Source organism: Hibiscus syriacus, unplaced genomic scaffold, assembly GCF_006381635.1.
Source record: "Hibiscus syriacus cultivar Baekdansim isolate YM2019G1 unplaced genomic scaffold, ASM638163v2 tig00117016_pilon, whole genome shotgun sequence".
NCBI lineage: Eukaryota > Viridiplantae > Streptophyta > Magnoliopsida > Malvales > Malvaceae > Hibiscus > Hibiscus syriacus.
This window is the reverse complement of record NW_024063525.1, coordinates 1,490,251-1,513,892: the sequence shown is the minus strand read 5'-3', so window position 1 is coordinate 1,513,892 and position 23,642 is coordinate 1,490,251. Positions and strand designations below refer to the sequence as shown.

At 35.0% G+C, this 23,642-nt stretch overlaps 2 pseudogenes; one reads left to right on the top strand and one right to left on the bottom strand.

The window, feature by feature from the left end:
- The first annotated feature begins 18,484 nt into the window (after nt 1–18,484).
- Nucleotides 18,485–21,460, top strand: LOC120195581 (annotated as a pseudogene).
- A 210-nt stretch (nt 21,461–21,670) lies between these two features.
- LOC120195477 lies at nt 21,671–22,845 on the bottom strand (annotated as a pseudogene).
- Nucleotides 22,846–23,642: the final 797 nt, after the last annotated feature.

Below are 23,642 nucleotides of genomic sequence, written 5' to 3'. Positions count from 1 at the left end.
TATCATTACCTATTATTTCACTATTCACATGAAGGCGCGTTCCCGGGGCGCGCCTTCCATTATTTCGTCAGAGAATATGTATCATTGCCCTATTATGTCACTCATGTCCCTCGGGGACACTAGATATATCATTACCTATTATTTCACTATTCATATGAAGGCGCGTTCCCGGGGGCGCGCCTTCCATTATTTCGTCAGAGAATATGTTATCATTGCCCTATTATGTCACTCATGTCCCTCGGGGACACTAGATATATCATTACCTATTATTTCACTATTCACATGAAGGCGCGTTCCCGGGGGCGCGCCTTCCATTATTTCGTCAGAGAATATGTTATCATTACCCTATTATGTCACTCATGTCCCTCGGGGACACTAGATATATCAGTAAATCAGGTAAATTATAACCAAAATTTAACTTCTTTTGAAAGTTCAGCAAGTTAAGAATAACTTAAATTAAAACGTTATGTGAAGTTTGAATAAATTAGATAAAATGTTATGGATAAATTGAATAAATGTGAAGTGATAAGTTGATTGTGACATTGAAATTGTATGGAATGAGCATTGAAATGTGACATTGAATAAATTGCCAATTCACCCCCCTCTTGGCTGATTCCGTCGATCGATGAACTCAACATAAGTTGATTTTAATGTATACGTTTTAATATATATGTTAATGATAAAATCATATGTATGGATAAATTTAATTTCAATTTAAGTATTGTGAACTATAATTGGAATATAACTTTTAATTTCGAATACAATTGGAATATTAAGTTGAAATTTAATGTTAAATTTCGAATACTATAATTTATATTTTAAATTTAAATTTGAATAATATTATTTTTATTTTTATTTTAAATTTTGAATAATATAATTTGTATTTTAAAAACATTTATCAAATCTTTAATGTTAAATGTGAATAAAAAATAACATTAAAAAATATGTATGTAACAACCATGAAACATTTAAATAGCATAACCAAATTACATAAAATTCTGAAATATAATTATTTAAATAACATTAAATATAACTGGATCACCGATGTCGTCTTCTCGAATGAGTTCCACATGGCGGTGGTTGCCTATTTCGTGGAGGATTTCTTCGCGGAACTTGTTCTTCAGTCTCCTCATCTTCACTATCATCATCAGCAGCATTTTCTTCATTTGGTGTAGATGACGCTGAAGGGGCTGAAGGGCCTGTATAAAATAACGACCCTGGAGGAGTGCTAGTAACAATCCCACCGCTCCCCGGGAACTGTGGAAACTGTGGAAACATTGGCATCGATGTATGTGATCCAGATGGAGATTGAGGTGTCTGCGGAGAAGCACCACCAGCCAAATAAGATGCATATGAACCATATGCTGGATCATTAAACATAGTCGTATATACACCTCCATATGGTATAAAACCCTGCGGGCTAGGCATGTAACCTGGCGGGCTAGGCATGTAACATGGCGGGCTAGGAATGTAACCCTGCGGGCTCGGAATGTAACCCTGCGGAGATGGCATATAAACTGGTGGGCTTGGCATATGAAGTGGAGGGCTGGGCATGTACCCCTGCGGCATCGACGAATAAGGATGTTGTGGTGGGACTGATGCAGAACCGGTAGCGCCTTCTCTCCGTCCACGCGTCGGGGGACGATGATATTGAGACGGTTGACGTCTTTCTCGGCGCCTAGGAATGTTAACCCCTCGTGCTTCCGCCGAAAGTAAAAACGGCTTCCCATTTTCATTAAACCAGTCCATAGAGTTATCCGTAACCATATGACCAGTTTCAGCGTAATATTGTCGAGGGGCCAACAGTGTATATCGGTTCTCCCAAAGCGCAATCCAATCTCTGTGTCTCACCACCCAGTTAACATCTTTCTTTCCCCGTCTATCTATGTTATGCACGTCGTCTAAATTCCTAGGAGCTCCAGGAATATATTGCGTACAACCATACTGACGGAGCACGCGATCAACTGGATGCCACTCAATAATAGCATAACATAAGAGGTATAACCGATATCCATACCTCTAATGACCCACTAAGGTGGGGTGGGATGCAAGCTTTCACTTCATCGCATAAGGTATCCACTGAAACTGAAATATAAATATACAATTCAAATAAATAAATATTCTAATTATATCTAACATTTTAAATTAAAATATTAATAATTAAACAAATTTAAAAACATACCTCAGACCCAGCTTTCGTATCATAAGTAAACGAATTTCCTCTAACCCAGTAGGTACTTTTATGGTCCTTTCTTTCATCGACCACCTATGAAATATAATAAACTAAATATCACCCTATTTAATTGAAAATATTTAAATCAAATTTAGTTCGAAAATTACCTCAACATAAGGGAAATACGTATGGTTCATTCACGATCGGGCATAAGAAAGGCATGCGGAACCACGCCCATGATTGTAGAAGCAGAAGACATCTACCGATAGCAGTTTTCTTATAATTCGTCGCCCGACACATTTCTCTAAAGAGAAATGCCAAAACTGCAACACCCCAACTATATCTTCCAGCTTCATCAAAATCGATCAGATGCCGCAACCACATACAATGCACCTGGTTGTGAGATTTGTCGGGCATCAATATTCCTCCAATTATTCGTAGAATATATGCCCGAGCACATGCCTTTGCTTGATCCTCTGAAGCATTTTCATTTAAAACCTCAAAATTAGCTTTCAACCAAGATAAAGCTATTCTACCTCCATTAAACTCTGGCGGAGCAGCTCCAAGATAATCAATGCACATTGATTGCCAATCACCATCCGCCATACCACATCATATTTCCGTCGACGGGAAGCCCCAGATGCTAGAGACATCCTCCAATGTAATTGTTGCTCCACATGGAAGGTGAAAAGTGTGTCTCGGGCCTCCACCTCTCAATCAGTGCAGAAATTAGGACAGGTTCGAGTTTGCAACCGCCTATAATTGTTGCAATATACTCGAACCCAGCAGAAGCCAAATATGGCAAATACGTTCCGGTGTCGGTATACGTGGATTTTTAATAAAAGTTTCTAAAATACGAACATCCTAAATAATATATATTATAAAAAAAAAATTAATATAATTCATAATAACTTTAAAATAAAAATAAATTTAAATATTAACATTAATTATAAAAAATATTACCATATCGCTAAAATGTCTGGAGATATGATCATATCCAATCGCACAGCATTTCGTTTTCCATTATAACTGTAGACAAAACAATATAATTAGCAAAAAAAAAAATTAATAATTCTAAATAAATAATAATATATAAATATTATTTAATAAAAAAATAATATTTACATAAATATATTAATATAAAAATAATAACTATTTAAAAAAATACTAACATAAAATAAATTTCTTACCACTAATAAAAATTTAAAACTCAAATAGTTGGAAAATTTGAGTTATATAAGAGAGGAGAAGATGATTTTGGTGTGAAGAATGAGAGAGGGTTGAGGGGGTTTATATAGGGGAGGAGGAGGGGTAGTTAGGAAAAACGGATGGGGGCATTTATGACATTTAATGGAAGGCGCGTCCCCGGGGATGCGCTTTCCACACGTGTTTGCTGATATGACAAAGGCGCGTCCCCGGGGACGCGTCTTTCACACGTGGCATCCAACTCAGCGAAAACACGGGTAAAGCGCGTCCCCAGGGACGCGCCTTTACCAACTCAGCAGAAAGGGTGCTACTTCTGAAAATATTGGTCAAACGGTGTCAGATAGGTAAAATTAAAAGCAAACGGCGTCAGTTATGTAATTTAACCTTTTTTTTCTATTGTTTGCGTGTTGTAATAGGTAGGGGTGTTTGTCGAGGTATCTGTATTTTCAGTATCCTAAATATTCCTCGAATAAAAATGTCGGGTACCTATAATTTTTTGGATCGCAAAAATTCAGCTCGTGTCCCAACTCCGAATTGGTGGGTACTGACAAGTCGAGTATCCGTGAAATCTGGGTATTCAGATTTTTGGATCATGGGTACCAATTAGTATTTATTTTATTTTATTTCTTTAATTATTATTATTATTATTATTAAAAATCACATGAAAAAACTTAAAATTTCATAATACATCATCTAAACATAAAATTTATAAATCTAAATTACATAATCTAAAGATAAAATTTAAAAATATAAAATATAGAATATTTTATAATTTAGGAAATGATTTAAATTTAAGGTGAAATAATTTGGAAAAATAAGGATTTAAAATGTTAGGGTGAAATAATTTTGGACTTATAAATGAAAAATATAATTTAAAATAAAAATAGTAATAAAGTAAAAAGGAAAATCAGGTTGACGGATACTAGTAAAGGAAAATATTGCGACCCGAGCCCTACCAAAAAATTCACCAAAAATAGTGGGTAAAGTATCTGACCTGCAAATTTGAATATTTTCTTTAAAACGCCTGATAATTTTAAATCAGGTTGAAACGGATCGAATAGTTAGAATCGTGTATTTTTTTAACACTCTTAGGAATAATTGAATAAGCCTTGGGATTTATTTTCTTTCTTAAAGCATTTATGCTAATGAATAAACGATGGTGCTTCCGCAGTGATTATGTTGTAGACAATGTAGAGGGTTTTGTTGACTTGCTTATATGTTGTTCTAATTGTTATTTTGGTATGTATTAGATCTAGGGGAATAATTTGCAAACTAGGTGGAGTCTTTCTATATTTGTTTATATTTTTCAAAGATGGCGAAATTAGGTGTAATGGTTGCTTATTCGATGCGGGAGTCGAATAGACTCGGGGAAAATTCATATCATGGTCTGTATATACTCTTGAAGGAGAGTTCTATGTGTTTCTTAGAATGTTTTCCGGCAGAGTTTTTCTGACTTCATATATTAATTTTTCCATGGAAGAATTTTGACGCTGGACTCTAATTTATTAGTTTGGATAGTTTTAGTTAAGGTCTATGCATGTTTTCAAGAGGAAGATTATCAATTCTTGACTGTGAGAAGTATTGAAATCGATGATTACTTGTCAGAAATGTAATCCTTAATATCAAAATAAGTGTCTAAACTATACCTCTTAATTATGGTTGTTAGGATTTGTGAAGCTCAATTGAATAACCAAATAATTTGTCAAAAGAGGGTGAATTGGCTTTTTGAGTTTAGGGAGCAAGGAATATAAACATGAAGCAATTTGCACAAGGATTTATAGTGGTTCGACTTCTCAACCAAGTCTATATCTACTACCTAAGCTCCTCACTTAGGATTTTCTAACAAATCTACTAATTTATTCTTTTTTTTTCAGGGCAAAGGGATAACATTTACAACTCCCTAGCTTTTCAAAGGCTAAGCCAGAACCAATCCCCTTTACAAAAAGAATAAAAGATGTAAACAAGAAAATCTCTTAAAGAAAGATGTTTATAAAAATTAAGCTCACTAAAACATTAATATTTACAACAGAAAGGAAAATAAGAATGAAAAACTCTTCTCTAGTGTTTGATTGCTTGAATATGTGTTATTTACATTCTTCAAGTGTCCTCAACTTATTTTTATATGTTGGAATGAGTTTGTGGCCGTTTCTAGCTATTAGGGATGTTTTGGAGCCGTTAGTGATTAATTTTCTGCAAAATAAAACTGCCCAGAATAGGGAGTATCGGTACTCCTTTAATGAATATCGGTACTACCTTTGTAATATTTAAATAAACTAGTCGTTGAAGACCGTTGGGTTTGACCAGTATCGATACTATGCTTCATGGTATCGATACCACTGTGTAAAATAGTATTGGTACCTATTTTGCATTATGGAATTTGAACAAATTGAAAAAACATTTGGTAGTATCGATACTACCTAGAGAGTATCGATACTTTTCTTACCTTTGGTATCGGTACCACATGAACAATATCGGTATTGTTCATGTAGTATTACTGTAAGAACAATATCGGTACTACGTACCCAAAAAATTAATTTTGCTCAAATTCTAGTTTAATGGACTTTGAATTATTTTTGAAAACTTTAACAAATTCAATCAAGTCCAAAAATAATTTTACATTAATTTGTTATATCAAAATATTATAAAACATAGTTCAACATTGGTGCTTAGTGTTATAAATGTTACCACTTTAGGTGTCAGTGTCGTCAATGGTGTTAATCTCCACAGTTAAGTGACACTTTTAACAATCTGGTAATTTTAAAATTTTTATTTAAAATTAAAAAAATTAAAATTATATATTTTTTAAGAAAACACAATATTTGGAAATAACCCCAAAACTTTGAAAACCTTCATTTAACCCCTAAACCCTTGTTGGTCGCCGCCCTTTGCCTTCAACGAAGCTCCACCCTACCTCACCTCCTGTGAAATTGTGATCGTTCAGCGACGAATCGATATTTTATACCCTGCAAACCGTAAGATGAAAATCGTGATCCCACGTGACTCCGACAATCAATTGACGGCAACTACAGTGGCGTGTGACTAGGAGGATGTCAGAGACTATGTCGGTAGTGTTGGTCGTGAACGAAAAGGGCGGCGATGGGTTTGATTTTTTTATAATTTAAGAGAAATTAGAGTTTTTTTTTATAAATTTAATAATATTTTTTAATTTTTTAAAAAAAATTAAAAATCACCAGATTGTGACACGTATCACTTAACGCATAAAATTAATGTCGTTGACAACCTGGTCACCTAAAATGATAACGTTTGTAACGTTAGACACTTGGATGGATAAAAAATAGTTTAGGCACCTATTTAGAAAAAGGGGTATAGTGTAGGCACTTAATCTGGTATTAAGCGTTTTTATAAATATGCATAAATTTATAATCTAAGTGTGATATTTCTTTAACTATTTCTAAGTGTCTTAGCTTTGGGGATGTATTTAGTTAGTATGGTCGTAGTTTTTCCTTGCGTAAGATTCTCAATGTTTTATCAACAATCATCTCTGTACTTTTAGCTAACACAGGAGACAACTCGACACTCTCGCAGAAATTTAATTAATGGCCGAAGATTTCTTTACCGTGGCAAGGATAATGAGAGAGGTTTTTGTTTCCCTTATTGTGGCAAAGATATTCCCATGCTTATAGTGACAACAAAAAAATATTTTGTTAACTGGACATAAATATCTTATATTCTTTTGAAGTTCGATGAATTATGGAGCAATTCCTTCCTAGTATGATATCGTGAACATTGCGGAGGTAGCTTGACGCTCTTTAGATAGAGACACAACTCAAATTCCCAGAACAGAGATATCTCAACTCTTTTGATCATATTTTCAAGGACAAACAGCAGAGAGATGTTATTATCCTGAGTCAATAGAGAAAGCAACTTGACAGCCTCAGAGGTAACTTCATTCAACAGATAGTGACTTCTTTTCCGTGGTAGGAGCATTAGATAATTATTTATCTATTCATATTAAGATAAATGCTTCTTTCGTCCGACTATATATATTATTATATTTATTTTATTATTGTATAGTATGATACATATATATATTATATTTATTTTGCGTTTTTTCATTTACAGGCTCAACAGTCCAAATCCCAAGACCCAAAGCCCGGTTACAAAATGGGCAGCAACCCATAACCCTTGCAAACCCGGGCCTTGGAGCAACCCAAACCGGTCCATTGAAGCCCGACCCAAACCGGTAGATTAGGATTTCCAGAACCATAACTCTCACCCTTCTTAGCGCCACAACACCACTCGATCAAAGCCACCTCCGAGTTCACCGGTGACGTGTGTTCGTGGGACACAAAAACAGTAAACAACAAGCATTTTAGTCCGAGTAGAATTCTAGGAAAAATCGAAACTAAAAATAGTAAATCGTAGGCTATAAATTGATGTAAAAATCAACAAGAAATCACTCATATATTACACAAGAGAAACATATGATACAAGTGCACAAGAGATCGAAGCATTTTGTACAATTTCGAAGAGAAATAAAAGGTAAAAAAATAAAAAATTTGGCCACCTCCAATAAACAGCGGCCTGCGCCGATTTACGGCGACCGACCGATTTCTGGCTTCCACGACGGTGTTCTTCATCAGATATAGAACACCCAAGAACATTTAAGAGGATTTTACGGTTTTTGTTTTGATCTGTTTTGGGAGAATGGAAAATGAATTTATTTTGAAAGTTGGGTTTTATACTCGACCCACAGACCTGTTGGGCGACCCGCTTGTTGACCCGATCCAACCCCAGGATCCGCATGTTTTCATTAAAAACGGGGAGATTTATAGTTTTGGCCCCCCAATTTTTAAACCTTGATTTCCTTTCAAATTTTGCTTCTTATTTTATTTCTTTTTCAATTTAGTCCTTATTATTACTATTATATATATCTTTTTCTTTTTATTTATTTATTTTATTTAATATTAATATTTATCTATATATTTTTGTATACTTTTTTTCTTCCTTTTGGTTTATTTCTTTTTTTATTATTTTAAAAATATATTTTTATCTATATTTTTTCCCTTCTTTTTTTTAATTTTTTTATTATTTTTCTTCAGATAATGTTTTATTTATATATATGTATACATTTTTTATCCTTTTTATTTATTTATTTTTATTATATATATATATATATCATGGTTTTATTTTTTTAATTTAATTTAATTTTTATTTTTTTGTTTCTTTTTATTTGATTTAATCCTCTTTTTCTTATTTTATTTTATTTTATTTCTATTCTATTTTATCTTGTTTTATTTATTTTATTTTATTTATTTATTTGTTTGTTTTTTATTTTATTTTATTTTATGTTATTTTTTTTTTTTGGAGATTAGTTTTTTGTTATTTAGATATTTCTTAGGGTTTTATATTTTTTTACTTCTTTTCTTTATTGTAATATTTTTTATATTTAATTTTGTAATTAGTATTTTTTTATGTTTATGCATTTTTTTCTTTCTTTTTACTTCAATTCGATGGCCCCTTTATTTGCTTTGTTTTATTTTTTTTCTTTTAATTCATTAGCATGTATTTTTTTAATTTGATTCTGCACTTTATTATATCTAACACTTTCTTGACTTTTTAAGGGTATGTTTTTAAATCTATTAAAGGTAAGTAATTTGGATCAATTTTACCTTTTAATTTAACTTACAATTTTTCTCAATTAAGACGACTGTAAATTAATTAGTACCCGAAAGGGCAATTCAAGGGTGCTAATCCTTCCTTGACTGTAACCGACTCCCGAATCCGATATATCTTTGGTAAGATGTAGATCTGGTAAGAAATTAGGGTGTCCGATCAACCTATTTTTATTCTTAAAATAAATTATTGGTGGCGACTCTAACCATTCCATTTAAGTCGAAGTCCAACTCCGAGCCCACCCAAAAGACGACCGCGACCGCTTGGTGACTCTGTTGGGGCAGGTAAGTGAGTCAGGCTAAGGTTAATTTCCAGTTGTCTTTTTAAGTGAAAAGGGTAAGTTTAAATTTTAAGGTAACTTTTTTTATCCTTATTAATTACTTTTGAATATCTTTTCAAATAAATAGTAGTACTGACGATTTCTTTCAATGGTTTCAGCTTATCAAACTTGTTTTTTCATCTAAGGCTCTATACTCGAGCTCCGAACCCTATTTAAGTGGGGGTGAAAGCGACGCCTTCGTGAAAATTTATTCTCCGTGCAGGCCTAGCCAGTAGCCTTCGGGATCTATATAGTTTATGTCTTCGTGAGAATTTATTCTCCGTGCGGGCATAAGGGAATGTATCCTCTTGAGTTTAACTTAGTCCACATGAGCTTGTAATGGGCTTAGGACTAAGGGTCTGGCAAGCCCAAGGGGCACTAGCAAGGAGAACTCGGGTACCTTCTTTAGAACCTAAACCGGGAGACTACAGAGAGTTAGAGCCCACCTCAAAACCTCATTTCAATCCCTAGGCTATTTTGAGATATTTTTTCTTGCTTTTATTTTCTGTTCAAATCATGTGAACTAGAAATTTATACGGTTAGGACTTGTTCAAAATTAACATGCGGGATATAGATCATGTCCAGGTATGAATAATAACCATATGGGGTAGATATCATGTGGAGCAGGACTTTTATTTTCATTATTGTTTTGATTATTATCCTTACCTCACTAACGCTTTTCATTTTTTTCTCTTTCATTTTATTTTCATCATCATTTTCATCATTCAAAAGAGGTGTTGATCCACTAAAACGTGTTCGTTAAACCTAAATAATTTGTATTAATGGATAAAGGGGTTGTAATACAAGAGGTGAAAAACGCAGAGGTCCGGCTATGGTCAGGGAGACAATCTGCAAGATGATTTAATCAAGAAGACGTGGTACCCTCAATCGAAGAATATGCCACTCTGGTGCATTGTAAAGGACTCAGAATGGACTGGGTTTACACCAAAGACATCAAAAGTCAACTTTTCCAAAACGGGTTGGCAAAAGTTACAGGAGAAGTCGAGAAAAAGGTTATTGTCCTTGGGAGTCCCTTAAAAGACAACAAGAACAAGATGTCAAAGCAATAGCTAAAACTATAGGTCATTGTTGACGAATTCAAGAAACAAGCAGATAAACTTCGGATATTTTCTATCGATTGAGGGCTCTAATGGTGTTTCCGTAGGGAACAGACTCAGCAGAGAGTGAAAACCAGAGATGCAACCATTCGAGACTTCTTGGGACAAGTACAAAAAGTAGCTCAGAGAGGTCGGAACGGTTTTATAGGGTATTCAACCGGTGACAGAAAAAGACAGAAGATGAATCAACCTGTTAGAAGCTGTTCGGGGTTAAAAAGAATATACCTTTAAAATATTTTTTGTCTCTTAAGAAATAACACTTTTGTCCCCAATAAGGATTATTTATAATAACAGACACATTTTTTATCAATGCCTCAAAAATTTCATGCATCATGCATTTAGACATATTTTTCATTTTGTTATTTTCATTTCTTTATATTCGCATTAACTAACAGAAGAATGTTTCATCAAAAAATGAACAAATACTGGATATACCACCTCAAGCATTGGACACACCCCATCCATAGAACACCCGCTCAAAAAAGAAGAATATGGAAGCAAAAATTGTTCAACTCGAAGAAAACATGCTAAGGCTGCAAAGAGAGTTAGAAGATAAGATAAACCCAAAACAATCAAAGTACTCTTTGGATACGATTACTAAGAGCCAAGGCCTCGTCTGCTATAAAGGTACAAACTTCTGTATCTAACCTTAGGAATAATCCGGGTGATTACCTTATACTGAATAGGATGAAGTGGACAAGGCAAAGAAGATGGAGGAGAAAATCAAGCAATTGGAAGACCAAATGAATGTGGTTAAAGGAGACCATGACTACTATAGAGTCGATGCCGCGAAACTCAGCCTAGTCCTAGACTTGGTTCTTCCTCCGAAATTCAAGTCCCCGTAATTCAAGAAGTTTAATGGGAACAGTTGCCCATCCTCCCACATCACTATGTTCTACCGAAAGATGACAAGATATGTAGGAAACGACAAACTCCTGATCCATTGCTTCTAGGAGAGTCTGTCGGGCCATCAGGTGGTACAATCAGCTAAGTCGATCCCATATCAAGACTTGAAAGGATTTAACCAAGTCATTTATGGAACAATACAAACACGTCAATGACATGAGGCCATATCGAGTTATGCTACAAAGCATGGAGAAGAAGCATAAAAATTTTTCAAGCAATATGGACATAAATGAAGGGATTTAGCTGTGCAGGTTCATCCACCTTTGGATGAGAAGGAAGCCCAATATCTCTTCATGCAAACACTAAAGGCTCCTTATTTTGGGCACCTGGTTACAATCACATCCAGTAATTTCTCAGACTTAGTAATGGTCGGGGATATGATAGAAACGACCATAAACCAAGGAAAGATTGAGGAAGGGGAGGCGAGAAAGAAACCTCCTATGAAAAAAAGGATTAAGAGATTAACAACGTCAATACATACAATGCCAATAAGGGTTTACAATCTTCAACCCAAAATCAACTACAGTTGTACCGTCAGGTACTTCTGAACAAGATTCCAGGGAACCTAGAAAGGAAAGGGAAAAGGGAACATTTCGACCATATTCCCATGACTTACAAAAAACTTTACCAACAAATTTTTGACACCCACGTAGTGTCACCATATCCGGTGGAACCCATGAAGCCCCCATACCCCAGGTGGTATGATGAGAATGCTCATTACGAATATCATGGAGCTGTCCCAGGGTACACTATTGAGAACTGTTACGCATTCAAGAGAATCGTACAGAAGATGCGTAACAAGAATTGGATCGACTTCAACAACTCAGGGGCATCCAAATAAGAAAGAAGATCATTTCTTCATTTGCAACATTTTGTTTGAATTTGTTTTTCATCTTTTCTCAGTTTTTTGTAAGGATATTTAAATAAATTTATGTTATTTTAAAGATGGCGAGCAATGTATCAAATTTGCAAACTTGAAATTCTTTGAATATCAACTTAATTAAAAAACTCTATAAATGATTCAGAGTTACATATCTTTGACAAAGTGAAATGATTTAAATTTGGTAAAATAACTTTCTCCTCTCATAAGGGAATGAACAAGAGGCTTGGTATTTAGGTATTCATAGGAAAGAACAATATGGGGTATCTTTTGCATATGATATTACTATGCTTTTGTTTAAGACGTTCAATGATGATAATGATCTTTACAGATGGAATAATCGAGTAGGTGAATCAAGTTTAGGTCAGTCTCTTAGAAATTGAACACTAAAGATGAATTTTTTTACTTGCAACAAACACCTAGACTATAACAGGTTCTTCTTGACAAAATCTTAAGAAATTGAATCCATAAAGCTGAGTTATTCCACTAAGAAAATTGGTTATAGAAGAAACTCAAAAGCCCTGGCTTTCTGAATAGATTTCATTCAAACCATAATATTACTTGGATACTTGGCAATTCGGTGTTTGCTCCACTACAATTGTCAAGTCGAAGACTTCTCTTCAATTAACCTAATAAAGGTGATTGTAATATTGAGTTATCCCTCTAGAGTAATTGGTTAAACGCCTCGGCTTTATGGGTTCAGCTAGCCAGACAATGGCAAATTAAATCAAATTTATTTAAATAAGGAGTTTCGGTAAAGATGGACTAAGGGAGTTAAGGAACACCTATTAAAGTCAATTTCACACGAGCACTCAGGAATTTTATTTTTAGACTGATATTTTGACATTGCCTTTGTTAGAGAAGCCTACAAAGCTTGAACAAATGGAAGATTTTAGAGAACCGAAATAGAAGGTCTAGTAATTAATTATGCTAGTTGCGTCATTTTGTCCGTATCTTATTAAATTACCAAGCCAAGAAATAGGGGTACGTTGTAATGTTCAAAAGGACCGAGAAATAAATGACATTTTGGTGGCCAAAACTTTAGAAAACAGGAAGCCAACCTGAAACCAACTCATCAACTTGGACATTTGTCAAAGACTTATAACTCTGAAAGCATGAAAAGAGCTATTGATTCTTTTGATTTTCTATGATTCATGTTTATGAATTGATTCGATTGTGAGCTTGAATTAAAGGGTAATATTTTATAGAATTCTTATATTCTCATATCTTTTTTTCCCTCCTAAAATAAGAGAAAGGAGAAAACATTTTCAAATAGGACAGTCTCAAATGTGAAAGGCTGCAACCCAAGAAGAAAATGGGGCATGATCGATTCCGAGGACCAGATCGGCAGACAAAGCACGAGACTTCATCCAGGAGATAAAACAGAACTAATTCATGTTGCATGCATCTTAGACATACTTAAGAGCATCACATTTATCATTTTTTTAGCATACATAATTTTTTGCAGCTTTAAAGTCAAGTTTCAACTTCAAGATTAAAGATATTCGATTCAAAAGCACCTTCAGAAATTGATGGTGCTTGCTTAACTCAGCAGCGAGGAGCTACACCTTAACCAATTTGACCTATTAAAAGACCGATATATCATAGAATCAAATTTAGATGGGTTTGAGAACCAATTCAGAAAGGATCCAGTTCAGTTTAACTCAACGACGAGTGGCTAGTTTCCAATTGACGTTTTCAAGCCAGATTTCAACTCCCCGACGGATGATATCCAACTGACAGAATATACCACTTGGCTTTCCCGTGAAGGGGAGTCATTTAAAGAATTATGATCGTCTTAGACCCGTGAAGGGGAGCCATTTTTCACTTAAAGGAACTATTTACAGCATGGCTCAAGGCGAAAAGGGCTATCTGCCAGCAAAAAAACCTTCGAGTTCGATTACACTCAACTCAAGGACATATCAAATTTACATCATAGCTCAAGGCGAGAAGGGCTATTTGTCAACCAAAACCTTCAAGTTTGATTACATTCATCTCAAGGACATATCAAATTTACAGCATAACTCAAGGCGAGAAGGGTTATCTGTCAATAAAAACCTTCGACTTCGATTACATTCAGCTCAAGGATATATCAAATTTACAACATAACTCAAGGCGAGAAGGATTATCTATTAATAAAAACCTTTCAGTTCGATTACATTTAGCTCAAGGACATATCAAATCTATAACACAACTCAAAGAGAGAAGGGTTATCTGTCAACAAAGACCTTCGAGTTCGATTACATTCAGCTTAAGGACATATCAAATTTACAGTATAACTCAAGGCGAGAAGGGTTATTTGTCAAAAAATACCTTCGAGTTCAATTCCATTCAGTTCAAGAGCATGTCAAATTTACAACATAGCTCAAGGCGAGAAGGGCTATCTGTCAACAAAAAATCTGTCGAGTCTGATTCCATTCAACTCGATGACACATCAACTAGATGATAGCATCGAGGAACTACTTTCCGGTTGAAGCCGATATTTTTAAGTCAAGAAGAAGATCTGGGACAATCTCTCAGCCAAGTACAACATAACTCAAAGGTGAGAAGAGTTATTTGTCAACAAAAACTTTCAAAATCGATTACATTCAGCTCGAGAGCATATCTATCGCAAGTAGCAGCAATGAACTATTATTTCGGTCAAATTTTCACACCAAGGCCTTTAAGTCGAGAAGAATACCAAGGTTGACCAAGCTCGGCAACAAGAAGCCACTTTCGATTCACTTACGATTTCGACTTCACAACGAAGGATATCGTACTCAAAGGATTGACCCAACTTCACACAACAGTGGAAAATCAGTCTTCGGGTCAAATTTCAGCTTCACGACGAAGTATATTGGGCTAAAAGACCTTACAGGGACTACTTTCCAATGCTTTGAGCTTGATTTTCAACTTCACGACGAAGGATATCGTGCTCAAAATTTTCCAATTCAACTCAACCTCACGGTGAATGAGTCATTTTGTGATTCGATCCAAATTAACAAACCTGTCATAACATCAGATTTCAACTCCATGAAAGCGGACATTCGATAAGATGGAGGATGTTAAACTTAGTGATACATTCATAGACGAAAATTGTGTCGTGCAATCTTTGTCCTATTTCCGTTACACGACTATGGGCAAAAAGGGGCAGCTGTGGACACTAATTTTCGTCCGACTATATATATTATTATTTTATTTTATTATTGTATAGTATGATACATATATATTATATTTATTTTATGTTTTTTTTCATTTGCATGCTCAACAATCCAAATCCCAAGGCCCAAAGCCATGTTACAAAATGGGCAACAACCTAGAACCCTTGTAGACCTGGGTCTTGGAGAAACCCGAACCGGTCTATTGAAGCCTGACCTGAATCGATAGATTAGGGTTTCTAGAACCCTAACTCTCACCCTTATCAACACTGTAAACCGCAAAACCACTCGATCAAAGCCACCTCCGAGTTCACCGACGACGTGTGTTCATGAGACACAAAAACAGCAAACAACAAGCATTTTAGTCCAAGTACAACTCTAGGAAAAATCAGAACTAAAAATAGTAAATATTAGGCTATAAATTGATATAAAAATCAACAAGAAATCACTAAGAAATTACACAAGAAATATACGATAGAAGTGCACAAGAGATTGAAGCATTTTGTACAATTTCGAAGAGAAATAAAAGGTAAAAGTCTTACCTTTCTCGGGTTTTTGCTTGCATAAGAGTCATTTTATTTTTTCTCCTTTTGTTTTAGACCCCGAAAAACCCAAAAAGGGTGGTTGGCCAATGATCGGGGGAGGGCAACCGAGATTTTCAATCTCAGATCTAGCCCTCCCCGAGGCTATTTTGAAAAAAGGGTTTTTATTTTCGAGATGGGGGGAAGAAGTGCTCTAAGAAAATGCAAAAAAAAAAAAAAAAATTGGCCACCGTCGATGAATAACGGTCGGCGAGGCGGTGGCCTACCGGTTTCTAGGTTCCACGGTGGTGTTCTTCATCTAATGAAGAACACCCAAGAACATTTCAGAGGATTTTATGGTTTTCGTTTTGATCTGTTTTAAGGGAGAATGGAAAATGAATGTGTTTTGAAAGTTGGGTTTTATACTCGACCCACCGACTCGCTGGGCGACCCGCGTATTGATCCGATCCAACCCCATGATTTGCGTGTTTTCGTTAAAAAGGGGGAAATTATAGTTTTGGTCCCCCCATTTTTTAAAACTTTAATTTTGCCCCATAAATTCAGTTTTAATCTTGATTTCCTTTCAGATTTTGCTTCTTATTTTATTTCTTTTTCAATTTAGTCCTTATTATTACTATTATATATATATATATATATATATATTTCTTTATTTAATTTAATATTAATAGTTATCTATATATTTTTATTTTTTTATTTTTATTTTTCTTCACATAATGTTTTATTTATATATATGTATACATTTTTCATCCTTTTTATTTATTTCTTTTTATTATATATATCATGGTTTTATTTTTTTTAATTTTAATTTTAATTTTTGTTTTTTGTTTCTTTTTATTTGATTTAATCATCTTTTTCTTATTTTATTTCTATTTTATTTTATCTTGTTTTATTTATTTTATTTTATTTTACTTTACTTTATGTTATTTATTTTATTCTTTTTTTTGGAGATTAGTTTTTTTTGTTATTTAGATATTTCTTAAGGTTTTTATATTTTTTTACTTCTTTTATTTATTGTAGTATTTGTTTATATTTAATTTTTCAATTAGTATTTTTTTATTTATGCATTTTTTCTTTCCTTTTTCTTCTATTCGATGGACCCTTTATTTGCTTTGTTTTATTTTACTTTCTTTTAATTCACCAGCATGCATTTTTTTAATTCGATTTTGCACTTTACTGTATCTAACTCTTTTCTTGACTTTTTTTAAGGGTATATTTTTAAATCCATTAAAGTTAAGTAATTTGGATCAATTTTTACCTTTTAATTTAACTTATAATTTTCTTAATTAAGACGACTGGAAATTAATTAGTACCTAAAGATTAGTTCAAGGGTGTTAATCATTCATTGACTGTAACGACTTCCGAATCCGACATATCTTTAGTAAGATGCAGATCAGGTAAGAAATTAGGGTGTCCGATCAACCCATTTTTATTCTTAAAATAAATAATCGATGGCGACTCTAACTATTCCATTCAAGTCGAAATTTAACTCCGGGCCCACTCGAAATACGACCGCGACACAGTGTAATAACAAAACAAGCTATGCTATCAATCGGAGGCATCTAACAGCAAACCCACAAAACTATGACAGGTAAAGTACATGACAACTCCTCCTTGATATGAATTAGGAAAATATCATGTTAACCACGTATGTTTGTTATTAATCAATTAATTATTTTTATCTAAATATATTATTCTAATTAAAATTTAAAAAGTTAGGAATTAAAATGTCTTGAATTATCACGTCAATCCTTATTGTTTTAACACAAAAAATAATTAACTGCAAATACTGAAAATTAGTTATTCAAATAATTTCAAAGAATAACTAAATACCTGACATCGTTTCCTAGTTTGATCTTAAACGCTATTAAAAGTATCCTTTTCAATGTTTAAATTAGTAAAGCAGTTCAACCTTTTTAACGTCCCACTCCATGTCGGCGGGGGATTGATCAATATGCAAGTATTTGGTCATAATACAATATGTATTTTTATAACTAAATGGGTTTATGTTATCAAAATATATAAATATTAATATATTGAATAAATAAATATTTTTTAATTAATTAAAGTAAGATAATTTGATTTTTAAATAATTGTTAACCGAGTGAAATTAAATTATTTCAAAACAAAAATTTTAATTAAACGAATCTAACCGAAGCCATTAATAGATTAGTTTAGCTTATATTTCTAATAAAATTGATTGTTTTTTCTCTAACACTTTGGTAAACTATATATTATAACTAAAATAGAAAAAGTCAGTTAAATCGAAGGCAAGCGGGTATGCTACTTGTTATAACGTTTGAACTGATTTTCATAAGGTACAATGCCTCTTATTTGAAAATGAATAAATAAATAAGCAATCAGAGAAAAAAAAAAAGAAGATATATAGAAGAACACCGATTTCTTTGTTGCACACAGCTAGTAAGAAAAAGGCCAGAGTTTTGCATGTTTTTGGGGTCTTATTACCAGTTAGCAGAAACCCAGGAAAGACGATTTTTTCTTCTTGCATGCATTTTGGTATTGCAGTTGTTTTGAGACAGAAGAAAAACAAGTTAGGATCTGAAAAAGGATGTTGCAAAGAGCTGCTAGCAACGCATATTCATGGTGGTGGGCTAGCCATATCATCAGAACAAAGCAGTCAAAATGGCTGGAACGTAATCTTCAAGGTATTGTATATGTTTATAGTCATTTATGTTTTTCTTTCTAAAATTATGAAACTTTATATAAGTTGAATCTATATATGGTGGGAAAATCTCTGAGAAAATAAAACGGAATTTTCAGAGATGGATGAAAAGGTAAAATCTGTGCTTAAACTCATTGAAGAAGACGGGGATACCTTTGCGAAAAGAGCAGAAATGTACTTCAAAAAAGAGGCCAGAATTGATTCGTTTCGTGGAAGAATCATACAGAGCTTACCGTGCGTTGGCCGAGCGGTACAATCACTTATCGAGTGACCTGCAAACTGCCAACACCGCAATTGCTTCCGTTTGTCCCGATCAAATCCAGTTCTCTATGGACTACGGTGGCAAATATGGCTCCCCGAGGTCCCCGATCCAGTCTCCGGACAACTTGATAGACGATATCTCCATGGTTCCTGAGCCCCCTGACAAGGATTTAATAACACCAGCTACTAAGAAAATGCTACTTAAGAAATCAACAAAAGATGCTACCATTGCAGTTGCTAAATCTGAATGGATGAAGGCTGAGGGAATCAAAGAGATCGATAGGCTTCATAAACAAGTCCTGGCATTGCAAACCGAGAAAGAGTTTGCCAAGAGTTGTTATGAGAGTGGATTGGCCAAGTATTGGGAAATAGATAATGAGATAAACCAAATGCAACAGAAAATTTGTAATTTGGAAGATGAATTTGGCGAAGGTAGGGTCATTGAAGACAACGAGGCTCGAAATGTTATGGCCGCAACAGCTTTAAGATCATGCGAAGAGACATTGGTTCGGCTGCAGGAGAAACAGGAAAGATCGGTTATGGAAACCCATGTGGAGCAGAAAAGAATTGAGGATGCCAGGGAGAAGTTATTTGTACTCAAGAACGAGTTTGTCTTAAACGAATTCGGCCCGGAAAATCCACCGGCAGGAGAAGCTGAAGAGTGTGAAGGTATCAAAAAAGAGAATGGACATGGAGTCGTTGGTGGATAAGATGAAAGAGAAGTTCGAGGCTGGACTTGGTGAATCTTTGAGTGATGCAGAAATGGAGGACAGGATTGATGAACTTGTGAACAACGTGCTCAACTTAGAAACTTCGGTCTCATTTCAGTCGGCTCTTGTCAAGAGACTAAGGGTAGAGACTGATGATCTTCAAGCCCAGATTCAGGGTTTATATGTTGATAAATGCTGACTTGTTGATGGAAAAAATCACTTGATGAACAAGTTAAGGAAGATGGAAGAGAAGTTGCATTGGGTTCAGGACTTGAACCGGATTGTAGAAGACCGAAACAATGAGCTCCAAACTCAATTTACCGAAGCACGTAGTAACATTGATTGCCTTTCGGTGAAAATGCATAATGTCAAGATAGACGAGGTCGAATCATCTGAGAACAAGATCAATGATTGTGACAAGATGCCGAAGAAGGAGAATGCAGGCCATGAGTTTGAGGATGCTGATGTATCAGAAAGGAAGAACTCTCCAGCTGACGTTAAATCCAAATTGGAGAGTGAAAAACAAAAGAACATGAACCAGCATGCAAGTGATGGATGCGGAGTTTTGCAGAGTGCGAAACCGGAGATGGCTGCGGTCTCTGGTCTGTCACGGAAAGAAGAGGACGCTCTTGTTTCTGCCCATGAAGGCAGGGTTAGCCATGAAACTTCTAAGCATTCTGAGAAATATGAAGACCAGATAAAGGAACAGGTTTCATCAATGACAATGCTTACTCTTTCCAAAATTGAATCGAATGAACACGAAAGAGGGCCCGGAGACGAGCCAGAGTGGAAGCAGTTATTCTCGGAAGGTATGGACAACATAGAGCAGAATATAGTGATGGAATACACTAAAATACTTAGGAACTATTGGGATACCAAGAAGCAGCTCATGGCAGTAGAGACAAATAACCAGAATAGGCTATCTGATATTATGTTGCAGCTAAAGGAACTGAAGAACATTAATGCAATGAAAGACGAAGAGATTCTATCGTTGCGTCAGGAATTAAACCTTTCTCGAACATGTCTCAGCCAAAACAACAATACTGATCAATATTCTGAACCTAGAGTAAGTACAGAGAAATCTATCGTGGTTAAAACCTCACTGGTTTCACCATCCGAAGAGGAAGTAAAAGAAGACATTGGGGTGATGCTCAATAATCAGTCTCAAACTCTCTCAGAAATCGAAGAAAAGTTATGTATGAAGATCGATGAACTGCTAAATGAGAACTTGGATTGCTGGTTCAGATTCAAAACTGCAGTCAAAGAGTTATCGAAGTTTGAGAATGGAGTGAATGATATACAGGCTGAGGTATAGAAAATCAATGAACGAAAAAAGCTAGATGGAAGTGGGACGGTGAAATCTCCACTAATATCAGACGTTCAACCATTGTACAAACACCTGACAGAAGTTCAGACAGAACTGAATGCTTGGGTTGAAAGAAGCATATTACTGAAAGACGAACCGAAGAACCGATTTTCATCTTTGTGTGACATTCAAGAAGAGATAACAAAGGAATTCAAAGCAAGTGCTGCAGATGATGATCTCAGGTTCACAAGTTACCAAGCGTCGAAATTCCAAAGCGAGATTTCGAAAATGAAACAAGAGAATAACAAAGTTGCTGAGGAACTCCAAGCTGGTTTAGATAATGCAAGAACACTGCAGCTTGAAGTTGAGAGGACTTTGGCAAAATTGACTGAAGATTTGGAACTTTCAGGATCCAAGATCAATCAAAGTGGCCAACGGCACTTGAATACTAGGAATAGAATTCCTTTGAGGTCTTTTATCTTTGGTTTCAAACCAAAAAAGCAAAAGACATCGATATTTGACTGGGTACACCCTGCACTGCATCGAAAATACATTGGTCTAAGATCGTTATACAGTAGCAAATAGGTAAGCTGCTTCGTTGTATTAGCTTCAAAGAAGCTTTCTTCGCTTTTATCGATACTCTCGCAAACGACAACTCTTTTCCTTTTCTCATTTTCTGCATGAACTGGAAGAGCATGTTTTCTGTTGGCTATATGTCTTATAATTTGTAATTACCAGCATGAGATGAATATTTGTATAATTTCACTGTTTATCTCAGTGCAATATTCACATATAATACACATGGAGTCTTATAGAGCAGCAAAAGAGACCTCAGATACAATCCTTGCTCCCCTACTTTTTTCCATGTATAGACCTATATGATGCATCACATCCTGCCCAACAACAATATTTCAAAGAGTTTTTATCAACAGTTGAAACAAATCTCAAAACTTATTATCTATGATTCTTTAAGTACCTGAGGATGAGCCAGGGCGCCACTGATATTCCTGGCAACATGAACTGGAAGGTCGAAAGTTGCACAAGCACTGGAGTAGACGATCACATCCTCAAGAGGGGTCAGAATCTGACGATTTCGAGCAGACAAAGTCGAAGATACGAAATCCAGTACACATATATCTGTGCATATACCTACAACCAGTATCTTCAAGATCCAGAAATGGAAATGTGAGACTGAACGATAAAAAGAGCAATCAAAATCGAACCGTCTGTTATGATCATTGGAAAAAAGTACTTACTGCTTTAATCTGATTATCCCTAATCCAACCTACAAACAAATTGGAACCATCTTTCTCAATTGAACCAAGGAAACCGTCAATGCAGTCTTTTCATCTGAGTGTTGCATTAGGCTCATTTTCCAGCCACTGTAGAGCTATGATATATAAACATTCATGTCACTGAATTTATCCAATGAAAATGAAGAAATTAATTAATAAATAAGAATCATATAAAGTACCAGGGACCATTCTGGATTCATCAGTTCCAGCAAAGCAATGAGGAGGGAACGGAGGCTCGGGAATATCAGGATGATGGGAATCAAGGAAAGCAAAAACAGGCCATTTTCTCTCACAGAATATCCTAGCTAGTCTCTCAGATTCTTCAACCATATCGGATATCTGTTTATCAGGTTTCATCGGAGCCTGTATAAACAAGAGAGAATACAAGAACCCAGGTTACCATTTAAAAGCCTGCAGAAACTAATATGTTGTTCAGGCTTGTAAGCAGGCAGCAATGAAAAGATACCAGATTTCCAGGTCCATCAGTACAGAAGCCATTAACGACGTCGACAAGAACAAGACCAGCCTTAACATGTTGAGAAAGAACCAAAGAGCCTTCTTCCAAAGGAAGGTCTTCCTTCAAGAGGTCAATAGTCGTTGGCACCATCTCCTGTGTATTGATCTTTGCTTAAAACCCAGAAAAGAAAATGGAACAGAGATTAAAAGAGCCACTGGTGACTGTAAAAGGAAACAGATAATTAGTTCGAATGAATGTTTTCACGATTGATTCATGTTAGGAAATAAATCGAGTACAAGTAATTTCCCTATAGTCAGATTTGTGAGAATACGAAATAAAAGCGGAAAAATAATACCCGAAATTGATAACGGAGTTCAGCCAATTGTGCTTACGTCTCCGGACTGCTGCAGATCTTTTACTAAGAGAGAAAATTTACAGGTGTTTACAAAACACTCACTACTCACAAGAAAGCTCTCTAGTATTGTGAGAAAGAAATGATTTTTGGGATGATTTTGAAGCTAAATGAGCTAGGGTATTTATAGTTGAAACTTAGGACTAATCTTGTAAATACCCTAAAGTGTGCAATGGCTAAAAAATAATTAACCCATTTACAATTTTAATAAAATATTGGGGCACCGAATTCGGTGCCCCTTTTGTTGAAAATGAATGTGCTGTGCCTCCCAATTTTGAAAATTTCTGCTGAAAACAATTCAGCTGGGCCCCACCTTTGATTACTTTCAACAATCTCCCACTTGAAGACTGATTTTAATATATCTTCACACCTCGATCAGTGCAGCAGCATTTCTAGTCTTGTTATTCTAGTATGCCAACTGAAGCTGAACACAACTTCAGTTTGTCTGTGGTCACCGTCTTTGTCAACATGTCTGCCGGATTTTGAGCTCCACTAATCTTTTCAAGTTTCAAAATCCCATCTTCCAGAAGAGACCGAATAAAATGATATCTCAATTGTATATCTAGTATGCCAACTGAAGCTGAACACAACTTCAGTTGTCTT